General features: G+C 39.3%; 1 pseudogene; it reads left to right on the plus strand.

Annotated features, from left to right (window-relative positions):
* Window positions 1-247: 247 nt before the first annotated feature.
* On the plus strand, window positions 248-886 carry LOC150022614 (DNA dC->dU-editing enzyme APOBEC-3C pseudogene; annotated as a pseudogene).
* Window positions 887-9,793: the final 8,907 nt, after the last annotated feature.

Below are 9,793 nucleotides of genomic sequence, written 5' to 3' on the forward strand. Positions count from 1 at the left end.
TAATCCTATATCCCGGAGAATGGTTAGAACCTTGGCCTGACTAGATCCAAGTGCTGGTTTGAAGCAGTAGAAGATAAAGTTGGAAAAGTTAGAGATCTTCCTGATAAGAACAGAGGAAACAAAGAGAAGACTGGGAGGTCCTCAGATAAGGGACTTTCCTAAAGCTGGGGCCCTCTGAGCAGAAAGGCAGCACCAGTGCTGGCAACAGAGAGCAGGAGAGAAACAAGCCTGGCAAGAGGACCACATCATGGAGTTCAGCAACCCAATGGAGAAGTTGTCTCCCAAGACCTTCAGCTTCCAATTCTGCAACCTACTGCATGCCCCAGAGCGGAACCTCACCTACCTCTGCTTTGAAGTGAAAGAAAAACAGCACTACTCTCCTGAGTCCTACTACTCAGGGGTCTTTCGAAACCAATGGTATCCGGAAGAGCCTCTCCACGCAGAACTCTGCTTCCTGAAATGGTTCGAGGACACGATTCTGTCTCCTTATGCGAACTACGCCGTCTCCTGGTACGTGTCCTGGAGCCCCTGCAGTAGCTGTGCAGAGGCGGTGGTCAAGTTTCTCAGGGAGCACAAGAAAGTGAAACTGAACATCTTCGCCTCCCGCATCTACTACTATAAGTACAAGGACAAGCAGGGCCTTCGACACCTGGACCTGGCAGGGGCGCAGGTGGCCATGATGTGCCCAGAAGATTTTGAATATTGTTGTGATAACTTCTTGGACAATGGCGGAAGGAACTTCAGGTATTGGCTGAACATCAGTCGACATTATTATACTCTGGATGGGGAGCTTAATGACATCCTCTGGGCTTCCAGAACAAGCTCTGTAGCTCAGCTCCTGGTGACACTAATGCCCTTAGTGTTTGGGGCAGCTGGAATGAAATAATTTGATTCTCAATCAAGACTTGTTCACCTGGGGATAAACTTCAGGTCCCAAGGAGGAGTCTCGAGTGTGCTTTGCAGAAGAAAGACGGTCTCCCAGGTAGCTGAGACCAGCCGCTGGCTTCCAAGTGTCTGATATGAAGAAGCATCATCTAAGACTGTGGACTCACAGATGTCTGTCCAGGTTCTCAGAAGCTGCCCTTCCCCACCCTCTAACTGCCTAAAAATGCTCTACTTCTTCTTTTTGGAGAAGACAAACCTGAGAGGTCTTTCTCTCCTTTTCTCTTACTTTGGCCAAATTGAATAAACCCTTCTGTGACTCTAAAAAAAAAAAAAAAAAAAAAAGAACACAGAGGAAACCATATTGAGGTTTTAGATGGGAAGTTCTGGCAACTCAGCTAAAGAAATAGAGCATGATAGAAATGGTGCTGTGAGAAGGTGAAAATATTAGTAGAATAAAAGAGTCAGGTTTAGACCTGAAACCTCTATTTTGAATGGAAACAATAAGTTTGGAATTGACTTAATGGTGAAATGAAACAGTTTATCGTATTTAATGGTAAGCAGATCTGTAAATATATTCTTTCACCGCCAAACTCGTTTTTGTCCATAGCATCAGTGACAACTTACTTTTGTCCCCATGATTAACTGATTATTAAATTAAGATCCTATGGGATACTCATCATATACAGGATCTAATCTCTGTGATAAACCTGTGTGGTCAATATTATTATCTATGCTCTATAGGCAAGAGAGCATAGGTCAAGCAGCTTCCCCAGGTCACGCAGCAAATGAGTGTCAGAACAGTGATAGGAACTTTGGTCTCTGTGTCTGCAAAGCCTGTTGTCAATAGGACCTCATAAAACAAGCATGGATAAGAAAACATGGCAAGTGTATGCTTTTAACCCATGTGGAAACATGTAATAAGTTGGGAAACTGAAGCTAACTCATGGCAAAAATAACAGCATCCTTTTTTTTTTTTTTTTATGAGAAGGGTGGGGCTCCACCAGACATTTAAGATAATGAGGCACCAATTGCTAATACCTCATTACCTAAGATCCACCTTCGATGTAAGGTGGTGATAGCCAATGCTATGAAGCAGGTAGGTGTGAAGGAGGTATCAGATTCAGGATTTTCAGGTGCTTTATCAGCACTGAGACACTCCAGTGATGATGGGGATGGACAAACTATGTCAAGAAACAACTGGTAAAGATCCCCAAAACCAAGTTAGACATATCTTAAGAGGGTTTTAACAAGACTCACTCCAGCTAAATTATAAGGTGGATTTTCTCTTTAGGATGATACAAATGGACAGAATGCTTTATCGCTAATAACATGGTCCTGTCAGGTGAGCCAGTTTGATAAACTGATTACCACTGAGCTGTGTGAGTCTGAGAATTTCAGGGTGATTTAGAATCTTGCAAAGAATTACTCACCCACTCACCCAGGATGAGTAATAATTTGCTTGGTTAAACTGGTAAAGTATGCTGAATTAATTAATTTTATTACATGTGTGGCTATAATCTTCTGGAAATGAGAAATAAGAAAAATTGGTATTCTTGGCCAATCGATTAAAAATAAAAAAATATTCTTGAATTTTTAATTCTTCATTTAGAGAACATAAAAATGGAAATACTATTGTTTTCTCAACTTATATCTTTTTTTGCCATAAAACCTAAAGCAGCTTAATAAGACAAATCTATTTTCTATCTAATATCATCTTTTTCTTTATTGAAAAAACATAATAACCTATTTCTGCATGTGTTTTAGCCTTTGGTGACCAGCTTTGTTAGAAAAATTGATTTTTCTTGAATAAGCTAGAAAATGATCATCCCTAGCATTTTTAAATTCAAAAGCTTCAGTATAGGAAAAATAAGACTCAGCGATTTGTTCCCTCAATGTTGAGCAACACACAATTTTTCCATATGCTTTTTATGTTTATTATTGTTAAACTGCTTTGAAAGCATAGGACTGGGGAAAAGGTACTGGTCAATGATTTAGATTCAAGTCAATAATAAAATATTTTAGTTGAAAAGTCTGATGATTAAAGCCTTGATAGGAAGTCTACAGGGAATTAAGATCTTTATTTTCATGGGCCTCCATATGGCCTCCCTTTAATAGCACCTCCCTTTCTTCAGCCCCCCCACCCCCCGACCCATGAGCAATATTTTGAAACAAAGGAGAGGCAAAGATATCAGGTAGAAATTAAAAGGGCTACCTAATTGTCATGTATATTGGCATCTGATAGTGGGACTTTTGAACAACATATTTTTTATATAGGGCGAAATAAATTCCCAAGTTCATACTAAAAAAATATCCGTTTTTATATGTGTTTATATAGACATAAATATATGCCCATATATGCTTCTTTACAAACATGTAACTAGAGATGCAAAGCATATAAGTATGTAAAGAAACATTTACAAAATTTTAGCCATTATATAAGCACACATGGATTGTAAAAGTGAAGAAAATGGTGTATAATAAAAATGAAACATCTGGCCCTCCAGGTATGCATTTTAATGGGTGCGCTATCAGTAGCATGTGACAAATAGAGCATATGGCCATATCAATAAAATCTTGCTACAGAGAACTGGACAGATCTTTTGAACCAAAAAAAACATTTTTTTTGTAGCATATAGATATACCCACAGTCTTTTTCTAAACACAGGAAATCAAAACCATTCTAAATTAAAGAATTACATGCTCATTAACTTTTAAGTTTTTACATTACCTTCTTCTTAAGGGGAAGCACTCACATGTGACACAAAACAAACTAGAATGTGTGTGATCTCAATCTAAAATAACAATTTGAACGACTACAACGAAGTGAATCTTGCCCATTCTGCTACTACTCTGGGTTTCCCTCAGGACCACGGCATTGTTCTGAAAGCTGGTTGTAATCTATATATAGACTATAATAAAGAAGAACCTTGTTCAAAACTCTCCAAGAAGCTTATACAAACTTTCCTACCACTAAGGCTTTTATGGGAAACATAATCCCATTCTCACCTCCAGCCTGACCTTCAAATCTTCAGCCTTACTTCAATAATGAAAGTTCATTGCTTAGAGCAAACAAGCATTTTGTGGAGCACAAGGAGTCCATGAAATGTAGCCGTTGACGCTGTGATTCTGCCGCTTCAGGAGATCATTGGCAAGATGCCATTTTGATATAGTAACTTCATTCCTCAGACTAGGGGCCACCTGAGAAATGTCAAATCATGTTGAAAGAGAAGGCACTAAGTGACCATAAGGGGAGAGAACACTACAAGAGCTTATTTAAAAAAGACTTGTTTTGACTAGCAAAGGCGCAGAGCGTTTGGGGGAAAAGAGCGTAAGGGGTCTAGTGTGGAGTTGGAAGAAGCCACTCAGCTGCTTCCCAGCTAAGCTGATGTCTGAAGCGCAAATGCTCTGCCTAAAAAGTGGTTTTGCTTAGTCCACAGGTTTGCTGGGGAATGAAAGGATCAAATAAATGTAAACAGCCTGGATGTTAGCAGGGCCTCTCTGTCCCGCAGTGTGTAAGTCTATGCAGGTGGCTTGAGTTAATACCCTAACGACCCAGGTAGAAACGCAGTCCAGGAAAACAAAAACAAAAAGGTGCACAAAATATTTGGTGAGTGTACTACCCATATCGCAGAGTAGCGGCCACAGATAGTATGGGATCTCTCCGTCTCACCAGCTCAGCCTCTTCTCTACCCGCCTCCCATCTCCTTCATCTCCTCATTCCACCTTCCTTCTCCCATTCTGAGACAATTCAATCTCCCTCCTTATCTCCTGCTGAGTAGTTTTGCCTCCTTCTCTAACGCATCTGTGCCTCCTGGGCTCCAGACTCCAGAGGGATGCGCCTATACCCAAGCTTAGATGTAACTAGAATAAGGGCTATTCTCTCTCCGCGAAAAACTCTGGCAGTAGCTCCTAAAGAGTAAAAATTTCACTGACTCCTCACACTTTATTACTATTATTACTGGCTGAAATCAGAGAAGGAAAACTCTGACTCCAAAAAACCTCCGCTGCCTTGCGGCATACCTCTTCAGGGGAAAGGCTAAGGGAGTAAACCCCAACAGAAAATCCGGAGCCGGAGTCCCTAAGGCGGTTTGACGTTGTAGTCAACACCGGCAACTCCTGCGGCGCACCTGAAGCCAAGCTGTATTGACTCCGTCTTTCCCTTGGATCCTTCAGCTGCAAAGAGAGGGGGGGGGTCTGCTGCATGGGCAACAGCAGACCCTCCATATCACCCCGCCCAGGCTCTGTAGCTTCAGCTTCACTGGAGAGGACACTCCAGTGTCATCGCAAGATGTCGATTCAACACGGGAGGAGACAGATACCGTGTCACTCCCGAGTCGGACTGCACAGCCATTCTCGGCGGTGCAGATAGACTCTTAAGTAGCTACACCATCGTCTCTCGAGACGGACGGCTGCCGCCGCCGCCGCCAACTGGCTGAAATAATGCTTGGTCACATGGAACCTCCAGAGCAATGACAATCAAGGAATATGAGATTAAGTCCACAGCAATTATTTCAAACTCAAAGCACTATTCAATTACATATCAGGATATATGAAATATTGCCACTTTCTATTTTTTTCTACACCTAAGACAGTTTGAGCAGAAGTAGAGACACCTCTGGGATCTGTGAGATATTCTCAGGGGCCTGTGAATTCTTTTTGAAGATTTAACATTTGGGGGCTTTTGTGCTTATAATATTTTCAGAAATTAAAGCAAGTTCATTCTGCTTCATCTGGATGACTTCCTTATGAACAGTAAGTGTCAAATAATCATCAGTGGTACAAATTTTCAACCTTTCAATAAATTGATGAAGTTGTCTAAGTTCTCTTGTTCTAATATGAAAATGACAATATTGTTATGTATCTGCTATTGTAACTCAAACTCAAAAGAACTGTTCAATTCTTCTACAAGGTATAAAAATAATACTTCTCTGTAGCAATGATATTTCACAACTAAATTTTCTTATGTTTTTTATAGATTTTAAGGCTTTGATTTGGCATCATTAACATGATATATGAGGCAAAGCAAATGCCATTTGAATTACATAGGGTCAGGGAGGAAAGAAGGTGGACTTAATTCAGAAATTATATATTTGCAGTAGTATTGAACAAATGCACACAAATGTATTAAAAATGTATAGTTTCAGCACAGAAAAATAAAAAGAAATTAGCAGTAAATGACTCATTCACAATATTCTAAAAACTAAGTATAACAGTGTGGTGATTGTGGAGGGAGATAAGTGGTAATGGAAAAAATACAATAAATAAATGAAAATAAATTTAAAAAACTAAAATAAAAACTAAGTATAAATTGAGACTTCTTAGTTATACTTCAGATTCAGAGAAGGTTGCTCTTTGGAAGGTTCTGGTTAAATATAAAGTCTGAACTAACAAACAAAGGTTTATGGAAATTAATATCATGTATGATTTCCATGAACATACATTTAGAATATAATGACTCTCCTTTGTAAGTTAGTAATAAATCCATTTAAATATCAAAAATTATCAGGTAAACATGCAAATAAACCCCTATGCTTAAAGGCATGAATGACAGAAAATTAGATCATGAGCAACATGGAGGAACTCTAGGGACAAATATTCAGGGACCTGTGATGGTCTTTCCATGAGTCACTTGGCTAGGCTAAATCCCCAGGTAGTCATTTAAAGGCTCAGCTAAGTGTTGCTGTAAAGATATCTTGTAGATGTGATTAAAGTTTATAATCAGTTAACTTGAAGTCCAGATTATTCTAGATGATCTGCGTGGGCTTGATTCAATGGTCAAAACACTTTCAGAGTGGAACTGAGGCTTTCCTGATGAGCGTTTCAGCCTGTGGATAGCAGGATTAGCCCCAGACTTACAGCCGGCCCCTCCTGTTGTTCTGGGCTACAGGCTTCAGACTGGCCTGGCCAGCCCCCACAATTGCATACGCCACCTTCTTGCAATAAACGTTTTACTCCATAACTCCTGCTGGTTCTGCGTCCCTGGGGGAGCCCTGACTGACACAGTGCCCCAACAGCCTGATAATATGCAAGTGTCCAGCAATCACAAGAAATTAATATCAAATAAAAAATTTACATCCAGCAGAACTTTTTAGGTATTTGGAAACTAACCTCTCAACACTTATTTTTATCTTTTGATTTTTAAAAAGTTTCTGAAACAGTTCTATCGACATACAAATACTTGAAGGGGAAAAAGACATTTGTTTTCAATAAATGTTTTAAATGGTAACTGCTTCTTATGAAATGACATTGTTGATTGTAGAACTGGGAAAGTTTCAAGCAATTGCCGTGAACTTCACTGGATGAACAACTAGGAAACTGCATTCTAGGAAAATTTCGATTCTAGACAAATAGTCTTGGCAAATGGCCATTAGTGGTGGGTACCAGCATGATGCTGCACAGCGTCAGTGAGAACTGCCTCGGGGGTTAAAAAGCCTGAGAACAGACAAGATCTGTCACTCTAGAAGAGACCGATGAGGTGCCACAGTGAATGTGGAACTGTGGGCCTATTTCCCAAACTTCCTTGACCCTTGATACTTCCAGTTTATAAACCCAGCCTTCAATAAATTTCATCATCATCTTGGAAAGGATCACAAGGAGTTAGAAGAAATATAAAAAACTGAGAGTTTATCCCAAACACATCATAAAGAGGTTAGGTAAATTGTAAAGGGCTATTAAACAATATGTTACCACGTTTCTAGAATTGTCTTTTCCTTCATGCTACCCAGTGAACTAAAATATTGTAAGGAAGAGCTGATCTATTAAAAAAATAAAGAAGCTGCATTTTATTTGCACACTTTGTGGCAGGATGAGTAACTTTTCAACCTCATCACAACATATATGTTCTTGTTTCTTTTGCTGAAAATACTGGGATTGAAATATTAATGATATCAAGTGATTTCCCCCTAAATCTACTCCCCAGCTGTGTCCATGAATATTCCTAAAGACTTTGTTTTTTTGTTTGTTTTATAACAGAGGGAGGGATTTTACTTGAGGATGAGTTAGAATAGGAAGATAAAAGAGGGGAGTACAAGGCATCTGTTCCTTTTCAGAAAATCTAAACTAAACATGAATCAGCGAGGTTAAATGGATGAGATTCAAAACCCGATGGAAATGTTTACAAGAGATTCTGTGAAACTGACTACAAGTGGAATTTCTTTGTTGCCCAGATGGCAAGAAGTGGCATGAAATTGAAAGACGGAGACTGGTCTTTCTGCCAAGCAAAGGTTAAAAGGCATTTACAATCAGGAATCAAGTGCCTGAATCCCCCTCAGATATCAAACCTTCTGGCAGAGTGAATGTGGAGGAAGGATAAGGCAAAGGGGATCCCCAGTCATCTACACTGATTCCTAAGACAGCTGTGGTCCCATAAGGGTTAGCACTAGTTCCTTAGTGGGAATGGAGTTTCATATCAGAAGTCACCAGACTTTTTTCCAGGACAACTGTCCTCAAGTTTGGCTCTGACCTCATTACTTGACCAGAATCTGCCCTACAGCCTCAGCCACTGGAAAACAAAATTGAATACTTAAGCAAATGCTATTTCAGACATCCCAGAACCTGTGTGTGATAGGGTTATGTCATTGTGCATGTTACCATTATACCGAAACAGAATTTCATAGTCAGTAATATGAATAAGACATGCCATTTGGATTTGTCATTATTTTAATTGTTCCTTTTAAATATTGGTAAAAGTTTTAGATATAATTAGTAATGAAAATTTGTTTATGTGCTTGTCATTGAAAATCTATATCAATTGACATATAAATGTATATTCATTATAGCAAGCATAAAATGTGGTGACAATGATGTTCTTTGAAAGCTGTTAATTTAATGTACAAAACCAATTATTAAGAACATTGAAATTGTTAAATAAGTAGGAAACTAGGTTGACAGTTAATATGAATGTTAAAAGAGAACCATAAGCTTGCTACCTTTATAAAGACTATTGTGGTACCAAGTCTCCAAGATGGCACTCAGTGTGACCCTCACTTCCTGATATTTCTGCCCTTGATGAGTACCTTCCTAAGCTGAATAGAACTGACTTTCATAAACAATGATCACATAGTATGACTTCTAAAATTATGTCAAAACAGACATGGAGGCTTCTCCCTTGTTCTCTCTTGAATCACCTATCCTGGGGGAAGCCAGGTGCTATGTTGTGAGGACACTTGAGCAGCCTGAGAAGAGGTGCATTGGGAGGAAATGAGGCGTCTAGCCAGCCATCACCACCAGCTTGTCAGTCATTCATGGAAGCCAACTAGGAAGCAGGTCCACCAGTCCCCTTCAAGGTTTCAGATCCAACCCGTGAACTGCATTCTCAAGAGAGGCCCTGAGCCAGAACTGCCAGGATAAGACACTTCAATTTTCTAACCCACAAAAAGTGAGGATAATAAATGTTTATTGTTGTTTTAAGCCATTAAATTTGGGGTGACTTCTAATGCAGCAAAGCATGAATAACTATTACAAATATAATACTTAACTCAATTAATTTTTTTAAATTAAGTAATAAAACAAATATATCATGGGGATATAACATACAGCATGGCAATTCTATTGCATATTGAAAATTGTTATGAAAATATTTCTTAAAAGTTCTCATCACAAGAAAAGAAAATTCTTTAATTACGTACAGTGATGAATGTTAACTGGACTTTTCAGTGTGATCATTTCATGATATATACAACTACCAAATCGTCATGTTGTACACCTGAAGCTAATATATTGTATGCCAACTATACATTTTTTTAAGTAATAATACAGCCCTGGTTGGTGTGGCTCAGTGGATTGTGTGCCAGCCTGCAAACAAAAAGGTCTCAGGTCGATTCCCTGTCAGGGCACATGCCTGGGTTGTGGGCCTGGTCCACAGCTGGGGAAGTGCTAGAGGCAACCAATCAATGTTTCTCTCACACAC

Source organism: Furipterus horrens, unplaced genomic scaffold (genome assembly GCF_987537825.1).
Source record: "Furipterus horrens unplaced genomic scaffold, mFurHor1.1.pri manual_scaffold_1, whole genome shotgun sequence".
Taxonomy (NCBI): Eukaryota; Metazoa; Chordata; class Mammalia; order Chiroptera; family Furipteridae; genus Furipterus; species Furipterus horrens.